Genomic DNA, 20,226 nt, shown 5'->3' on the forward strand with positions numbered 1-20,226 from the left:
TGGCTCGGCCAGCCGTTTAATTAATGTGAACAGAACGTTACTCTCTCCATCCATCTTTCTCTGCGTGTGTCTCGCCGACTTTGAGAGGTACGTTATCTTCCACTTTCCCAGAGCAAACCTCGTTGTTAATTAAAAGCTGCCAAGTCCTTCTTACGGTGCAGCCATTTGAAATGAAGCCTTTCTGGTAACCACAGCCGCACACTTTTCCCCCCCGAAGAGGACGAGTAGATCCTCGGCACATCCATCTCTATCAGAGCGTGCGTGTAATGTAAAATAACAGCTTTAAAATGGCGGCAGGGCAAAACGCCCCATAGATTATCTTTTGACTCATTTCTGAGCAGTGAAAATGTGTCCCATAGCAATTAAAGCTCACGGCGCTCGGAGCTGAATGTCGCACGACGTGCTGAAACCATTGATATCAGTTTTCTAGTTGAACTAATTTGGGTTTATAACAAGCTAAGTTGACCCTAAGCATAAAACAACTCGATAGCAGGGAAAATCATCAATCGATGCATGTGTAAACGAGTAAAATCCAATGCCAGACGGTCTCTCCACAAAGCCAAGTCTTGGAAGCTAAAGAGAGAAACGAGAAGAAATGCTGTTTGTTTTAAATACGTCATAGCCGGGGGGCTTTGGCGGACGGCAGTGCCATACATTAATCAAGTTATTTCAGTCTCGGGCGTCCCTGCTGACTGCCTGAGAGGAATAGCCTCACACTGGTTTCCAAACAGGTACGGCAGATGCTGCACAATTCTCTCATTAGATGAGAGGTGCTAACTTAATTTTGTATTATTTAATTGATTTATTTTCTTCTTTAAATGTGATTAAATGCAGGATGTTTTATTAAATACAATTTTTTTAAAAAAGCTTAAGTTTTTTAGATGGGATATTTAATCAAATCTTGTAAACTAGTCACTGGAAAAATAATTTTAATTAATTTATCCTTCTTTTTGGCATAATTTTTTTACTCTTTACTTGAATTATTTTATTGCTAACATTGTTGAAGTATATAATTTCTAAGGTAAATTAAGTAAGTAATTCTTGGGCTCTGATAATATTTCAGATTTATTATATAGCCTGTATACATTTTTATTGTCTTTAATTCATTTACTGAATATCATACATTATTAAAAATATTAATAATAATTAACTATTAATTATTACAATTTAAGGCTGTCAGTTTAACACGTTAACTTAATTAATTAGTTAAGAAAAAATAAGGCGATTAAAATATTTTAATGCAGTTAATGCACTGGCCCCGCCCCCAGACCTGTACATCATATTATATTTCATACAGTTGACTGTTGACAAATATGATGCAGGGCAACAACTCCATGCAGTTATGCCCTAAAATTTAAAATATTGGGGCAAAAAAAATGCCCCTGTATGTGTTTTGCCTTTTTATTTATAAATATATATCACACTGGCAGCAAGAGCAATACACAAGTGCTGATTTTGTCCTGATCTATCACAAGCTGAAATGTGATATTATACAACAGTTTGGTAAATAAGTTGATATTGTGTTATATTTTAAACACTATATCGTGTTTTCCTCAATTTTGCAGAGAACATATTACCTTTGAAGCCATAGCAGAATTGTTGCATGTCTCTGACCAACACATCGGTGTTTAGTTTCTGAATGAATCGACGTTTTGAACGAATCGTGTGAATCAATGATTCAAAGGCCCATTTTTAAAGAGAGCCATTTACTTAATTCCTGAATGAATCAGCCGTTTGAACAAATTGAATCAATTTGAATCAATCTGAATCGAAGTGAATGACTCATTAAGACATTTACCGCCACCTGCTGGCAGAAATTTAAAAAAAACCGTTAATAATAAACCTTTCTTTTGTGGAACATAAAAGAATGTATGGTAACAAAGCCCATGACTGTGTTTTAGTTACCATGACTTTTATTATATGAACAAAGAATACTGAGATGTTTCTCAAATGATCTTCTTTTATGTTCCATAGTTTACTTATGTCATAGGTGGAAAAATGAATTATTAATAACCTATTCCACCTATGATATTAAAGTCTTTCATATTATTTTCCATTTTTGTCTAATGCAATAACGACAAAAAAAAACAATATCTCGATATTTTCTGGAATTTTGTTGATAACAATAATTAGATTTAATCAATAAATTTAAATAGTAAAGCAATATAGTGCTGTTACCAATCAAATGAAATTAGTATCAACAAAATCTGTTTGCAATGCAGAAGTGGTATAGAATCTGCATCTGAAGTTGCATTTACACAGACTTTTGGATGCACGACATGAATGCAGTTAATCTGCAGTTGCAGATTATACTTCTTTGAAGTGAAATGATTTAGGGAAAAAAAGAAAAATATACTTTACAGTCCACTGAAGTGCTTTGAAACATGCTGCGTTATTCTACGTGTTGACGTAATTTCAGCTGACATATCCAGCAGTCCCACCCCCTTTTTTTAAATAGCCAATAGCGTTTCCTTTATATCACAGCTTGGGCCAGAGCCGTTGAGGTAGGTAAAGCTGCATTTGACAGCGTATGACAGCCACAATCTCGAATTATCGATATATAAAACAGCATTCTGATGATCCTGATTCTTCTGATCCACTCCAATCCGATCTGGAGCAGGCTGTGTGCCCTCTGTGGCGATTCATGTAAGACAAAGCGAAACCAGACTTCATTCGCATAAATGTATATTTACACTTTGAGAATCGTTTTGAATCCTATTCCGTATATATTGCTCTACGTGCCATTCAACATACAGAAAATACAAATTCTGTGAACCGCAGATTTCAGCCGAAGCTTCAGCGTCTAATTATATTGTAGGGGGCGGGACGCTTCAGATTCTAGAGAGCATTTGATTGGACAGAAAGTTTGATGAGAAGCTGAAGTGCAGGGTGAAAATGTAAAAATGTAAATTCTCTTTTTTTTTTTCTATGCTTAAACCAGAATTATGCATCATTGGTTTCATAATTTTAATGACAAATCCATTTAATTCATAATCTGAACATGCACCTCATATGTTATATTGAGCTCAGCAAGCATTACATTCATAATTCTCATTTCATTTGTGCACAATCATCATATGATGGGGTTGGAGGCGTGCAATAATGGTGAAAGGACACATCAGCATCCACATTTGCAAACTTCAGCAGATTCCCACTTTGAGATGAATCATGTTAATGCCAAGAAAGTCATTCGATTTATGGAGATTTGTTATATTAATCTATTGACAGCCGTAGTTGTTACACACACAGCAATATGCTCGTGTTTTCTCACTTGGTCTTGGGTTTTCTAAGCAGGCAGGAAAGTGTAGGAATAGCAGACAGAAAAAATGATCCATAAATACAGTGACTTTGTAGGCTGGCACCATGGTGCGTGCCATCTTTATCCACAATCTGGTATGACTGCTTCCTTCCTGTATGTCACCTCACAGATGGGTCGATTACTACGGTGCTGTCAGTCCATTTGTACACTGTAACTACTTCACGGATTACCATCTCACCGACGGCAAAAGCTGCCTGCTTGTCAAATGAACGTACATTTGGCTGTGACTAGAGATTTGTGCTTTGACTATAGGTAGTGAATACTGCAGGATATTGTTTGATGGTGTTTCCAAATAACGTTAGGCAGCTTTGCCATTTTGCATTGCATTTATATTGTAGAGTTTCTGAATTCATTTTTATGGCTTTCAAACTTGTTTTGTCTTTGAAATGTTTCATCTTCTGATGTATTTTACATTGTCGTTGCAAATTCTGCTGATTTGTCACCAAGACAAAGTGTTATCTAGCTGGCTAACATGGTTGAGGTTTTGATGAAATTGCAAAGTGACTTGTGTTCTTCAAATCAGTAATGCCATCGTTTTGCAAAAGTAAAGTTACATGATATAATGTTAATATACCAACCTATGGAAGTACTCAGATCTGTTTTGTGCCTTTGTAATACACTGAAGCAGGTGGTGATAAGAAAGTCACATGATGAACCAAAACCCATCACAAGCAGCTTTTAAATGCTAACATATATAGAAGGTGCACAGTGTCATTCATACAAACACTAATGCACATTAAACAAAAATAATGCAATAAACATTCATTTAACAGCACTGGAATTCTGGGAATGTCATTTACAGTTATTCACTGTAAATTATACTGGCCATTCTTTCTCACTTCCCAAAACGGTATACTACCGTAAAATTACATGTAAAGTCCAATACAGTTTTTTTTTACCATTAACCAATTAATAGGTTTTTACTGTGGCATTTTGAAAGTCTTTTACTGTTAAAATCACAGACATTTTTTACAGTGTTGCTATTAAATTTTACCATAAAAACCCCTGCAAATAACACTGAATTAAACATGAAAAAAAAATTGAAAAACATATTTCGAAAATCTTTGTTTAATGTACACATTTAAAAGGTATTTACAATGGATGTACTGTAGATGTTTCATTATTTTTTCATTATGTTTATTTATTTTTTTATTTTTTTGTGTTATTTTTTAATGGACATTTTTTTGTGGAAATGTAATGAATTATATAATGATTTTTTTTTGTAAAAGAATATTATTTATAATATAATTATGTAATAATAAATAAAATGTAATTTTTTTTCAAAAAAAATTTATGTATATACACACACACACATATATATATATATGTATATGTATATGTATATGTTGTTGTTTTTTTTTTTTTTTTGAAAAAGTCTTATACTTAAGGCTGCATTTACTTGATCAAGTAAATAACTAATAATAAAATAACTATTTCTATTTTAATATCAGATAGAATGTAATATATTCCTTTTTTTCAAGATTCGTGGAATAAATGTATGAATTTCTTGCAAAAATTTTTTTACTGACCTCAAACTCTTGAACGGTGGCATATAGTTAGTTTATAAATATACTGTTGTTCTTTTTTAATTCATGTTTGTTTATGATACTCTACATCAATGAATATATAAATTATACAACTTAAATGTTAAACATATGTTATAATTGTATCTTTCAGGGTATAGCAGCTAGTCACTGCATCAGTGCCCTCAAAAATACATAGTTGTACCTTATGTACCCCTAAAAGATTAATAGTAGTACCTTAGGGGTACATGTTACTACTCTAAGATACTAATATGCACCTTTTAGAGGTAGATAAGGTACAAAAATATGTCTTTTTAACACCCTAAATGAGGGTGTTTCTGAGATCCACTTTCCTGCAAAGCTCAGCTCCAACCTTAATCAAACACACCTGAAGCAGCTAATTAAGATCTTTAGGATACACAGGTACTGGTCATTTATGTTTCATGAATGCATTTCTTAATGTTAACATTGGTTCTGGATTCTCATGGTGTTATATATCTTTTCCACAGACTCCTGGTTGAAAACCCACGCACTAATGACTGGCTCAGAGAGTGACGGAGCTGTCAATAGATGACGACAGTCTTCAGATCACTGGAAGCGAAGGTACAGTGCTGGTGAAACCTAGCTGGATGTTCTATAAAAATCTGAACAGTAAGAACGCTTTTCCATCAAAAAAACATTAGAAAAAATAACAAGTCATCCTCCTGTGAAGTTAATTATCCGTAATTATTCTGTACCAGATCTTTGAATTTGTACCCCACTGAAAAAAGGAGACCATATTCTTTGCTCCTCTGTATCCGTCATGCGGTGTCAGTTCTGTGCTCTTCCATAACACATCTTACACACTCCAGTGTATTTCAGCTCACAGCACACACCACATTAACACACCCCTGTACCCGCTGTTAGGAGCAGGAATTCAATTACAGACCCAATGTGGAGATGGAGAAAAAGCTGCGACCGGCTGACTGAGACTCTCTCGATCACTTCATACTGGGCTCAAATTAATGAATCTCATTCCTGGGGAAACTCAGATGTGGAAAGAAGCATTAAACACTCAACTTTTTTCAGCAAGATGGGGAAAAGTATGCAGCTCCTAATGACTGGAGTGCCGCCGGTGGCTGCCGACAGGATGTCGAATGTGGAGTCTGTTTCACTTGCTGCTGGAAACTGTGCCAAGCTCAAGTAACCTAAAATCTATCAAGTCTGTTTTGCTGCTAGCGTAGGTCATTAACACCAGAGACCGAGGTTGGAAATAGGAAATTGAACAAGGAACGTACAGGCTTTTTGACTCTTTCGCACGAAAATGGGAATTCAGATGGTTTCAGCTCTCTGAATATGTTGTTTGACAACTAAATAAGGCTGTTTGCTGATCACATCACCCAAACAAGTTGAGCAGAACAAGTAACAAGGTATGTTTTTTCACAAAAAGTAGCGTAACAAATCACTGTTTATGCCACGCAGACTTCCAACTTAAGTGAACATTTTAATGAACTGATTTATTTATCAAAAATAATTCACTGATTCATTCCAGTTCCAAGTTTTGAAAAGAAATAAATGCTACTATTTGCTGCTAGGCCTTTTTTTAGTCTTTTGCCACTTATTTTAACTACACCTTTTACTACTATATTCATTAATAATAATAATAATAATAATAATAACTGATGTGATATTGTTTTTCAGGGCCAATACCGATTATTACAGTTCAATTAGACTGATGATCGCTATTGTAAACCAATATATTTGTCTGGTGTAAAAAATGAAAATTATTGTCAAAATTTAGAATAAAAAGGGCAAAAAATTTATTTAAATGCTTTTAAATTATTTTATTAGCAAATTATTTTTTTTAAATGACTGATACCATTAACCATTAAAATGGTTAATATTGGCCAAAATTTGGTCATCCCATAGTCTTAATTTTATTTTTTTAATTCATTATTTTTTATTATTATTTATTTATTTAAATTTATTTTATATAAATCGATAAATTGGTACTTTTATATATATAAATTGGTACAATAATAATAATAATGTATTTGTAATCATTTCTAAAATAGTATTTTACTGGATAAATAGTCTAAGTGTATGTTTATTATTCTGTATTAATCATAGAATGTATGCATTTTTTTATTATTATTTTAAAAAGAAATTTAAATGTATTTTTATATATATATATATATATATATATATTCATAGCTGGAAATAGTAGTATTTATTTAAATGTTTTATACATTTTATATATAAATTGGTACAATAATAATAATAATGTATTTGTATTCATTTCTATAAATGTATTTGTATTAATTATTTATAATTATTTAAATTTCATCTATTGATCCTGCATTTTTTAAAATGTAAAAAGAAATTTAAAATTTATATATATATATATATATATATATATATATATATATATAATCAGCAGGAAATAGCAGTGTTTATTTACTTTTTTATTAAATAAATTTAAATGTATTCTATCTATCAATCTATCTATCCATCTATCCTTAATTCATTATTGTGGGCTGATGCAGTCACAATTGAGATCCTCATTTTCTACCAGATAATTACTTTCAGGATTTTTTTTAAATGACTTTATTAGTGAAAAATAAACTTATTTCACACTGTTAAGTGTACAAATATATTAAATAATCTGATTCATTTTGTTTAGCTTTATTTCATGATTTACTTAGCTATAAATCTTTTTTTATCCTCTCTAAAATATCTTCAATGTAGTCAGCTAGTTTTAGCTAATTAAGGGTAGTTTGACCTCGACTGTTAAATTAGGACACTTTCAAAGTCATCTCTTCAGTGCCGAGGGCTTGATTTGTGTGCATCAGGTGGCCATTCAGATCACGTCCGGCTCCTTCTGGCAAAAGTAAAATGAGTTGAGAAAAAAAAATCAATGGACTGTGTCCATCAGGGGCCATCATCAAAATTTTGATCAACTCCCAAGTCCCCCTTCCTGAAACCTTCAGATAATTGTGTCCCCTGTCTTCCTCCGTCTGAGCCAATGTGACTTTAATAGCGTTAATCGTGTTTGTAACATATCATTAGCGGAGTGAGAGACCTCGTCTGGTGTAAGGCCCAAACGCTGATTGATCGAACAGACAAAAACCCAAACTGTCATCAACAATCGCCAATTAAACGTGAAGTTTGCGCCGCAAAACTCCTAATGGCCGTCCGTAAATAATATCCAGATTAGATGGGCAATTGTAATCTTTGATTGTTGATAATTACTGGCCTGGCACTCAGAGGGAGAGTTTGCTCATAATACGCGAGAGGTTTCCTAATGTGTTTGTGTTTTGAGTGCCTTTGCAAAATGCACTTGATGAAAGCAAAACACACAATCAGACCAAATTAGCCCAGCGCTGGCAGTCTGTCGTTTCCGATCGGCTCCACCTTAGACCGAGCCGAGCATGTGCATTTTTGCAGATTGGATCCAAATTCATCCTATTGAAAACAACCGGTGGGCTGCTTTCCGATTTCATCTGCGCTTTGATTTTCCTGGGTTTCCGCCTACGCTGTGTCTAGATTAAACTGTCTGATTTTTCAAGTTACCGAGAGCGTTTTGTAAGCTGTAATTCTTGCTGTGAACCTCATTAACATTGCGCCTATCACCGTCTGCCCTTGTTGGTTTTTGTTTCGTGTCCTTGATCCGCTCTGTATTATATTAAAACTATGAATAATGCTGCCGTTACAAGTGCTTGTGTGTCTGTTTATGCAAGTGTGTTTTTGCACACGTATATAAGCACGAAGAGCCGCAGAGCCATTATAGAGAGCCCAGGGGAAAGGCAATTACCCAGAGGGCACCCTGCTGCAGCCAGTCTCTGAGCGATACAAGCAGTCAAACAGTTTCCAGCTTCTCCCCTCGCCTGCGAAACTTCCCCACCCTTCTCTCGCTTGACTCTCTCCCTGATTTCACAGTTAGATTTACAGCTGTCACAGCAGAGGTCAAAGAGAAATGACATAAAAATCAGTTTCTGTATCCGACGCTCCCAGTTGATCTCGCTGGCGGTGTAATGACACACTGATGGCTGCCGGTTTATCGGCGCTGTGATGATTTTGTAGATGGCAGTGGGGGGAATGGTTTAATTACTAAAGCTGAGAGCCAATGGCACTGTAGACTTGACACATTAACACTCAAATTACCATGTTTTCTGAGCACTTCTGATGTTGCTGTTGCAAAACATCAGTGCAGAAAGTACTGTCAAAAATCTGTGAAAGTTAACTAGAAACACTGGTTATTCTTCATGTTTTTATATATCAAAAACACAGTAAAAACAGTAACATTAAGAAATATTATTACAATTTATTTTGTATTTTTAATATACTTTAAAATATAATGTAGTTTGGAGTCAGTACTATTTTTTTTTTTTTTTTTAAATCGATACTTTTATTATGTTACATTGATATTGTTACAAAAGATTTCTGTTTTGAATAAATGCTGCTCACTGCATTTTTTTATCCATCAAAAAAAAAATCCTGAAAAAAGTATTACAGGTTGCAACAAATAGATGTGGAAATAGTAAATTGTAATGTCTGATGAAAATTCAGCTTTGCCACCTCACAAATAAATTATATTTTAAAGTGTATTAAAATAGAAAAACATTATTTTAAATTGGAAGAATATTTTATAATATTACTGTTTTGCTGTATTTTTAATCAAATAAATGCAGCCTTGATCAGCATAAAACAAAAATATAGTTCCAAGCAGCAATTATCAGGCTTTATTCAAGCGCATTAAGGCATTTGTGAAAAAAGACATTATTTAGCAAGCCTGTAATCACCTAAATCAATGATTTATAAAACCATTTTTGGCAAAACCAGGTAATTTACCATAGAAATATTGTTTTTTAATGTTTATGATTGATATAGTGCCAGCTGTGGTCTGATCTCCTAAAAACTTTGCATGCTTGTTTAGAATCACCTGTCGCATGTGCTCACCAGGTTTTGTGAAGTTTTGAGTTTTTCTTTACGTTTTATAGGATTTAGACCCTTTCTTAAAGGACCCTGTTATAGGTTCCCAAAGTGTAAATTTCAACATTTTTTAATAATTATTGACCTAGAAAGTCCAGAAAATTGTACTGCAGTGTTGTTTTCCAGATTGAGTAAAAACCTAGGATTAGTTCGCAAAAGTAGGTTTTTTTGCATCATCTCAATCATTTAACAAACGATTTGATTGACAGCAGTGGTTCTGGAGTTGCCCAGTAAGAGTTCTATCATATGATACGAATATTATCTATGTGTGGAAAACAGCATAATGAACAATCGTTTATGCCCTTGAAAAATGCGTTATCGATCCCCCCCAACCCCCCAGTGGCCGGCTGTTGTCGGCGGTACTACCATCCAGGTTTCAAGTCTCTACGACTTACGGTTTGATCTGCATGATCATTTTTACATGGAGATCCGTGATCCTTGAACATTCTAACAATTACAACCCCTTCTTAAACCCCTAAAAATCGTACTAATGCCAATCTTTTTAATAGTATGTATATAAAGTGTAATATATATTAGCTGCACATTGCTAACATTAAAAGGGTCATTTTTTTACAAGTTGTTATGATTCTTTAGGGTCTACGTGAAATGTCTGCAACATACTTCAGTTAAAATTCCTCAGTTTTTATAGTTAAAAACACCTCTGTTCACAGCTTTGTTTCTGTGCATGTCTCTTTAAAGTCCTCAGTGGCTCTGATGTCGGGAGAAATTGAAGACTAATCTGCTAAGGGCGGAAATATGCTAATTAGAAACAGTTCATCAGCGGTCATGGGCGTGGCTTGAGCAGTATGACATCATACTGCTCAGAAAATCAAAATGCTTAATAATTGAGACTGTTTAGGCTTTTTGGGGATAAAAAAAAAGTAGTGAATGGATTTTATATGCAAACATTTATATCCAAACACCATGCAAAAGTGAATTTTGCATCCAATGTCGCATTTAACAATTTTTTAATGTTTATGGTGTTTGGTTTATGTGTTTATGTAATGTGCTTATAGCAGCAAACAGCAGTAATATCCCTAAGGTGTTGACTGCAGGTTGACTGGCAGCCTTTAAATAAGCAGTCATGAGAAGACTGCCGGCCTTCTGAGACTTCAGTTTTGGGCGTGTGGATGTCACTGTTTGCCCTTCTCACGAACTTCGTTATCGTATATTCAATTATGTATCAGCTGGGGACCCGCAGAGCAAATGAGAAAGAGAGTGAGGGCACCATTTTCACTCATAATGAGCCAGCAGGAAAAGCTTGTGTGTATGTGTGCACTATGCAAGTGTGAGCAATATTTTGCCAATCTATGGAAATGCATCACTTTGCATTCAGGTTAACTGCTGAGAGACAATGAGGTAAACAATAAATCAAATAAGGTAATTATTTTTTTTTGCATAGATGTTTTAAAGGGATGAAAATTCTGTCATTAATTACTCACACTCATGTCGTTTCAAATCCGCAGGACCTTTGTTCATCTTCAAAACACGTAGATATTTTTGATGAAATCTGATCACTTTCTGACCCTGCATAGACAGCAACGTACTCAAGGCAAGATATCAACAAGCTCCACAATCTATCAAGGGAAATCTGTATTTCTGCCTCTACTAGAACACAATTTCACCCTGTTTGAGGATTTGAGAGTAGTGGACAGATGGAGTCGGGGGTTTGGTCTCACAAACTGTGGAGAAGTGAGCACCTAGCAACAGCAGCATGACCGCCTGCCTATTACAGCCCAGCGAGTTAATGGCAGTTCCCTGAGGCGAGAGAGAATTCCATCTCCCTTCTCGGCGTGAGTATTCTCGTTTTCCACCTCCGTCTCTCCAGGTAAAAATGGCAACATGATGCTGTGCTCTTGATTTTTATTTAGTCCACACCTTCTATGATCCTCAAGCTCTGCTCAGACATTCACCCCTCACCACATATGTAGTGGCGTTATTTGTGATGCCGATATCGATCCTCTGCTGTTTTCTTGTTCTCTGCTTGTCAGTTTGCCCTCTGGACAGCAGACCTTTGGGAATGTGAAAAAAGCTGGATGTTGAGAGTTTCACATCCCTAAGTCTTTGCTCATCTGAGTGGTCTGCTCATTGCCTGAGGCTTTCCGTCTGATAAAGGTGAGGCGAGACATCAACTCCCTACTGACTGTCTACATGTTCCAGAAGTTTCATCACATATTTGTCACTACCTTCATTTCTCTGACTGGACACACAGACATTTGTAGAAAACCTAAAAAATTGTATATATGAGTACTACAAAAATATTGTTCACTAGGCAAAAATAATCTTTTCTTTTTTTTTTTTTTTTTTTGGGTCAAAATGATTGTGTAGTGTTTTTGCCAACAGCTGAAATAAATATAGAAAAGAACAGAATAGAATACAGCCAGTAAATAATTTTTTTTTGTTTGTTTTTGTTTGTTTGCTTGCATTTGGGTGACTTTTACAGCATAATTTCTGGTTGTATTACTGATGTAAATTGTACAGTAAAAAGCTAGAAATTGCAAAACTTTTTCTCTTTTTTTTTTTTTTTTTTTTTTTTTTTTAAGTAAAATGAATAAATAAAACAAATGTATAGATAATAACAACAATAACGATAATAATAATACATTTTCTATTCTATACTGTTCTATTCTATACATCTCTAATGCTCACAGAGGCAGCATATATTTGAATAAAAAGTACAGTAAAAACAGCAATACTGTAAAATATTTAGGGCTGTCAAATCGATTAATTGCAATTAATCACATCCAAAATAAAAGTTTATATTTACATGATTGGTTTATATAGAAATATAAGTGGTAATAAGTAATAAATATATCAAATAATATAAATCTAATTATATAAATTAAATATATAAACACAAACTTTTATTTTGAATGCGATTAATCATGATTAATCACAATCAATCGATTTGACAGCCCTAAAAAATGTTATTATAAGTGTAAAAAATACAGAAATAAATTAAAATTCATTTAAATGACAAAAATAAAATAATGTAAATTGTTTAATAACAATTAATAACATAATAACTACATACATATATATATATATATATATGAAATATGAGTAATAAGTAAAAAATACATCAGATAATATAAATCATATTTTGTATGTGACAAGTCAAGATTAATCAATTTGACAGCCCAAAAATGAAAAATATTATTTTAAGTTTAAAAAATACAAAAAAAAAAAAAGTAATAATAATAATTTAAATTTAATTAATTAACAACAAAAATAATAACAATTATTTTTAATTATTTAAACTGTTTTCTATTTAAATATTTTTAAATGTTTTATTTAAAATTGTATTTATTCTTGTGATGGCAAAGCTGAATTTTCAGCGGCCATTACTGAAGTCTTCAGTGCCTCATAATGCTTCAAAAATCATTCTAATATGATGATTTGCCGCTCAAGTAACACAAAAAAAAATCTTAAAAATATCTAATGTTTTTTATGTATTTCAGTAATGAGAATGAGAATTGCAATTTTCTATTTTATGTTCTATTTTGAATTGCTATCAGTGAAGAGAAAAAAAAAGAAAATAAGCCCCCAGATGGTGTTGTTACGGCATCTATCAGCAGAGACTAACTAGGTCATGCTACCTAGCTAAACCTTGACCCCTTTATAAAAGGTTTAAGTGAATACCCTGCTCTTTAAAAGCACGCATCTCAATTTGAGACAGTACTGGAGAAGAATCACGATGCTTCATTTAGACACTAGCGTTGGATTACACCACTACTGCAGTCGATCAATATCATTTCTCGCACATTTCCTCTTTCAAGTAGGCCGTTAGCACTGTAGATAATGTCTAATACATGACACAGTCGCTTTCGGCCTTGGAGGGTGGATATGAGAGGCTGACAACATGCTGAATTTTACAGCTTATTTAGGTTACAGTAGCAGAAAGGGTTTGAGACCGGATTCCGGGCGCTGTATAGCTTTGCTTAGAAGATCAAAGCCCCTCTGATCCTTAATAGGTAGCTATCAGGCGCTTGCTCGCGTTTAAAGGGGGTACGTGGCGTGTTCCTAGGCACATTCTTCTATAAGGAAGCTTGAAATGCTAATGCTACTATCGCTAATGCATCAAAAAGAAACTGTAGAAAGCTGGCTTTACTTATCCAGCTTCCTGGTGTTGATTACACGGGCCTTTTCAGACAGTGAGGAGAGGAGCTTAAATGCACCCAAGTGAATAGTAAAGACGGGTTTGTTGGCGAGCTTGTCCTCTGTTGATTCTTTATGCTTTGACGTCGACCTAAAAGGTCTGTTGAAAATTCCCGGCTTAGTCTAGGAAGCAAATTAATTCTTGTGATTGCAAATATAGTTTTTGATTGACGACTACAAAGACAAACGTTTGTTTCTTATAACCTCAACTGATGAATAGTGCACTGTAAGCCCAGAAACATGTATTAAGAAAATAAATAGGGTCATTTCTGATTTCCTGTTGACTTCGAAGCAAGAGGCGATAATTAGAAAACTCAAAGTTGTATGGATGCATTTATCGAGTGGCTTACTATAGCACCAGATGCTGCAGTGGCTGAAAGAGCGTGCAAATGTGCTTACAAAGTCAAAATGAAAGTAAATGAAGTATAAAGGAATGTTTCAACAGTGACATTGGCGGAAAAGGTTTGAGCTGTATTTTGTCAACACAGCACATTAATTTGTCTGGGGCGATTTCTCAAATCGCTTCACTTTAACACCTTTTGAGCATGTGGTAACCCAATAACTAGAAAGAAGCAGTCACTGATGGAGGGTGTTTTTATGAATAGCTAATGTAGATTCAGTTTCATATCATTAGACAGTCAAGATAGGTCATAATTGTTATTGATTGCAATCAACTATCAGTGGCAGCTTATTAAGGAGAAGTCCACTTCCAGAACAAAGATTTACAGATAATGTACTCACCCCCTTGTCATCCAAGATGTTCATAACTATCTTTCTTCAGTCGTAAAGAAATTATGTTTTTTGAGGAAAACATTTCAGGATTTTTGTTCATATAATGGACTGATATGGTACCCCATGTTTGAACTTCCAAAATGCAGTTTAAATGCGGCTTCAAGTGATCCCAGATGCGGTTGTAAATGATCCCAGCCAAGAAAGAAGGGTCTTATCTAGCGTAACGATCAGTTATTTTCATAAAAATAATACAATTTATATACTTTTTAATCTCAAATGCTCGTCTCATCTTTCTGTGCCTGGTCTGTTTTTTCCCGGTTCAGTACAGTTAGGGTATGTCGAAAAACTCCCATCTCACATTGTCCCTCAACTTCAGAATGGTCCTATATCACTTTTTACCTTTTTCGTTAAGAGTGTTTGATCTTCTTTGCATGTTCACTTTGCGTAGACTGGGTCGGTATTTCTGCAGCGAAGTAGGGTGATTTTAAATTGTATTATTTTTTATGAAAATAACTGATCGTTTCACTAGATAAGACCCTTCTTCCTGGGATTTACTGGGATTTACAACCACATTTGGGATCATTTGAAGCCGCATTTAAGCTGCATTTTGGAAGTTCAAACTCGGGGCACCATAGCAGTCCATTATATGGAGAAAAATGCTGAAATGTTTTCCTCAAAAAACATAATTTCTTTACGACTGAAGAAAGAAAGACATCTTGGATGACAAGGGGGTGAGTACATTATCTGTAAATCTTTGTTCTGGAAGTGGACTTCTCCTTTAAAGTAGTAGTAGCCAAAATAACCTAATAACCCAGCTGCTGTGATGTCTATTAATCAAAAGAAAAAGAGGCAATCCAAAACCTTTGTAGCTTTAAGGATTCATCTATATTTAATTTAGCATGTAGTGTTTTTTCAATTTTTGTATATTTTCTACTTACTGAAAGGCACGGGTAAATAATGGGTTTATGTGAAGATTGTTTTAAGTTCACTTAAATTAGAAGTTGTTATTTTTTTTTAAAGTCTAATAAATGTTAAAATTGGTAGCTCTCAATTATACTGTAATGTCAAATTGCTGTAGTCAATACTTGAAGTTTTAAGAAAAAAATAACAATTTTCTAGATACATCAGTAATATTGGTATCAGTGATACTCACCTTCAGTCATAAAAAATAGTTAACAAATATTAAAAGTATACTGCCTTTATGTTGTTTCTACATTAATTTGAAGATTGAATGTAAAATTATTGCAATATAAAATGAGATGTTAGGCGGGATTCATTGGGATTAATCGTGCAACTAATTAGTTAATTTTTTAATCGATTGACAGCAATAATATATATATGTTTTCATGTATTTGTCATGACTAATATTTGTTTGTTTGACTTTTTTAGCATAATTTCTGGTTGTATTACCTATGTAAATTATATAGTAAAAAGACTGAAATTTCAGGTTATTCTCTCTTTTTTCTAAACATGCATGTATTTATACCTATACCTAAACAAACATTTATTTTGGATGCGATTAATCGTGATTTTACTAGAACTGACAACCCTAAAAAATATTATTATACGTTTAAAAAATCGGAGAAAATGTAAATAAATTTAAATAACAAATAACATTATTTAAACTGCTACTTTAATGGATTTTAAAATATTTTAAAAATGTATTCTTATAATGGCAAAGCTAAATTTCAGCAGCCGTTACTCAAAAATCATTCTAATATGCTGATTTGCTGATCAAGAAACAAGAAATGTTGTGCTTTAGCTATGTTTTATATAGATGGATAGGTAGATCCTTTAGAAATCACTGTAATATAATTCTAAAAGAATTCAAATATAAATTATTCCAAACTATATTATATATTAAAAGTAGTGCTGGGCAATGATTAATTGCGATTAATTGCATCCAAAATAAAAGTATTTGTTTACATAATTTATGTGTGTGTGTACTGTGTATAATTATTACGTGTATATATAAAAAGACACAAAAATATTTACATGTATATAGTTTCAAATAATTCATATAATTTATATGTAAATATATAAACATAAAATTTTCTTATAAATATATACATGCATGTGTGTGTATTTATATATACATAATAAATATACACAGTACACACATATATATCATGTACACAAAAACTTTTATTTTGGATGCGATTAATTGCAATTAATCGTTGCCCATCGCTAATAAAAAGTCTTTTTTTTCTGTGTTTTTCTGTATTACAGTAATGAGAATGGACTTTTTGGTCAAGAATTTTGAGGTAAAAATATCATTTACAGTCATAAAAATTATGTAAACATATCATAACAGTCCTAAAATAGGCTTCATTTTCTTTTAATATGACCCAGACATGTTCTTGACAGGTTTCATGAGCTTCACCCACACAGTAAAAACATAGTAGGCGGCGTGTATCATCTTGTAAGAAATGTTGGACAGCAGTTGGCGGTATGACTTCCCATATCTGATGTAATGTCCTGATAGTGCAACAATCAAAGTCATGCATTCAGGCAGATACTTGGCCTTTCATGAGAAAATGAAACACACACACACATCTCTCCAGGCCCATTCTGCAAATACCAAAGCAATTAGAAAGAAGGAAGAGGAGAAAAAAACCAAACGCTTGCATCAGAGAGCAGAATAGCATTTGTCAGGTGTCTTCATGTTGCCACGACAACAGAAGCAAGAGAATTATTCCACACATCTTGACAGATGACGTCACTCAACCTTCTGCCTGCGCCTTATCTGTCGGCCTCAGCGAAGAAAGCAAGAAAACAAACAACCGCCACTCACACGGCGCGTGAAACACCTGAACACGGCTCACGCGGTCCCGAGTCACCTCGCACGCCCTTCGCACGCTCGACCCGAGAGGCAGAAGCAGCTGTGCGATTCCTCTGCGTGCCATAATTCTTGCTTTGTCGGCCTCCTGAAAGCTCTCATTCAGGCCGGCAGCTGCGGTGGACGTGGTTCTCATTAGAATCGGCCCGCTCTCTCCTATAGAGCTTTTAACAAGCGTCTTGTCTTTCTCAGGCCTGAATGGATTGCTGATTGGTGTCGTTGCACCGTGAGCTGAACCCCACTGAAGTCCAGCCCTTCTGATGAACCATTGATCAAACGAGAGGATGTGAGGAAGGGGGGATGAGAAAGAGGAAGGCCATCCACCAGGAGGAGGGAGAGCTTATACATCAGAGATCAGGTCTGGATTCCAGCTTTCCCTCAATCGACCCTATTGAGACTCATAGCCAATAACAGGAAGCTAAGACTGAGAACGCTTTCTTTATGTTTGTATGTGCTCATCCTTAAAACAAGATGAATTAAAACCACATAAGATATTAAGCTTAGTTTATTTTTCTCGCCTCATTGGCGAGTTGTTTTTTTCTTATTTTTAGCATAAATTCAACACAAGTTTGTGCTGGAAATACTGCCAGCAGGCTATGAGGAATACAATCAAGATTCTTTCAAAACAAATAAGCCTTATTAGCCTATTATTTTTCGCTTCTCAAGTCATTTTGTCTTGATTTAATGATGTTTTAAGGACATTTTTTACTGGAAAATAACAAAATGCTTAAGAAAATGATGCTGATGATGGTGATCAATTGTGTGCACAGAGATTATCTCATGATAATTACTGTATAGTTGTCTCTGCATATTAAGTTAGAAAAAACACAATTAACCTTTAACTGAATGCTTAGAGACACACTGCAGTGTCTCTAACAGTTTAGTTTTCTACAGTACACTATAAAACACAAAAAAATAAAGATCATGGAGTACAAGAAAATACTGTTTCATTTTTTCTACTTTAAAATCTTATGTTTAATGCAATGTTACTTGTCGTTTCTTTGTAATTAGTTGTGTGAAATTTACTAGCAGTTTTTGAGTAAAAATGTTTCTAAATTATATATTGTGGGGGGAAAAAAAATCACTGTTGTTAATTTGTTTTTTTACTCAATGGTTATTCTACTTGGAAAACTTTTTGGAAAACATCTTATTAAATAAATACTGAGTTTAACTAGATTAAATGTTTAATTCAGTGTGCTACTTGCCATTTCTTTGTAATTAAATGTAAAAAATTACTAGCAATTTCTATGCAAAAAATGTTTCTACACCAGATTTTCAATCTGTAGTACTCGTAGATGCCATTATGTAATAATTATATAAAAATAAAATATTGTGGGGAAAAATTCCCTCCTGATCATTTGTTTTCTTATTACTCAGTTGTTTTTAGAAAAAGTCTTATTAAATAAATACCAAATTTAACTAGATTGAATTTTATGTTTAATTCAGTGTGTTTTTTGTCATTTCTTTGTAATTAATTGTGAGATTTACTAGCAAAGTAACTAGTAAAGTTTTTTTTTTTTTTTTTTGTAAAATATCTAATTAAATAAATGCTCAGTTTAACTAGCTTGAATTTTATGTTTAATTTATTAGTAATTTCTGAGTAAAAAAAAAAAGAGTTCCTACACCAAATGGTAAATCTGTTATATTTGCAGTTGATAATTTGTTTTCTTTTGGAAAATATGTAAAAAAAAAAAAAAAAAAAACTAAATTTAACAGACTACATTTTATGTTTAATTCAGTGTGTTACTTGTTGTAGTAATTAATTGTGAAATTTACTAGCAAAAAAAATGTTTCTACACCAAATTTTCAATCTGTAGTACTGTTGTCATAATATCAAAAGAAAATATTGAAAGGAATAAAACACTCCTGTTAATTTGTTTTCTAATTACTCAGTGTTTATTCTACTAGCTGCTTGAAAACCCCTAATGTAAATTCTTTGCTTTGTTTTGTTTTGTTTTTCTGAAAATATAAATATATTATTCAGTATGTTCCATTTTTTAATATCAATATTTTAATAGAGTATATTTTTTAGCTTATTTGTTTTACAATTAAAAAAAAAAAAAAAACTAGTCTTGCACATCCAAAAACAATTTAAACAAAAAATGAATATGGCAAAATTATGTCCACACACACTACAGCTCGTTTTGACCGGTCAGGTCTTCATCCAGCACAATTCTTTATTCTTGAAAACTGATATTCATTAGTACTGGCTGAAATGTAGGTATTTTGACAACCCTACTGCTAGTAAGTTATGTTGTGGGTTCCCACACTTTTGTTAAGCATATTCCAATGAGTCATTTTGCATTGCCACAGCAGGTCCATTGAAAACAGGCGAATAGGCAAAATTGTATTTGCATTTTACTTTTCATATCATATATCCAAATGCATGAGATTAGCCTAGAGTGTTTGAGGCCTTAAAATACGCAGAGGCTTTTGGCTTTGGCATTGACCTATTCATATTGAATGAAGATCATCCGGTGTTTATCACACTCTCCCAAATTCAATGCCAAACTAATGAGCAACTGAACGGATCAATGTCTGTCTCAGCATTTCAAATGCATTACTTGTCTTATGGCTCGGCTTACAAAGATTCCCTATGATTGATCCGCTCCAAAAAACCATTTCCCACACACAGCAAATCCAAAACTAGCTACGATTCAGGGGAGAAATAGCAGCGAAGTGTT

At 33.7% G+C, this 20,226-nt stretch overlaps 1 protein-coding gene and 1 long non-coding RNA gene across 3 annotated transcripts in view; one reads left to right on the plus strand and one right to left on the minus strand.

The window, feature by feature from the left end:
• The window catches only part of tmem178bb (transmembrane protein 178Bb), a 113,676-nt gene that overhangs the window by 82,262 nt on the left and 11,188 nt on the right, over positions 1 to 20,226 (minus strand). The window lies entirely within an intron of this gene.
• Positions 5,317 to 18,427, plus strand: LOC127163978 (uncharacterized). 2 transcript variants are annotated; one of them, XR_007827570.1, is made up of 4 exons: positions 5,317 to 5,445; positions 11,426 to 11,606; positions 11,805 to 11,928; positions 17,735 to 18,427. It is a non-coding gene; the product is annotated as an uncharacterized LOC127163978 (long non-coding RNA). The 2 variants fall into 2 exon arrangements; XR_007827569.1 differs by lacking the exon at positions 5,317 to 5,445 and having other exon boundaries at positions 11,079 to 11,606.

This window comes from Labeo rohita, chromosome 4, assembly GCF_022985175.1.
Source record: "Labeo rohita strain BAU-BD-2019 chromosome 4, IGBB_LRoh.1.0, whole genome shotgun sequence".
Taxonomy (NCBI): domain Eukaryota; kingdom Metazoa; phylum Chordata; class Actinopteri; order Cypriniformes; family Cyprinidae; genus Labeo; species Labeo rohita.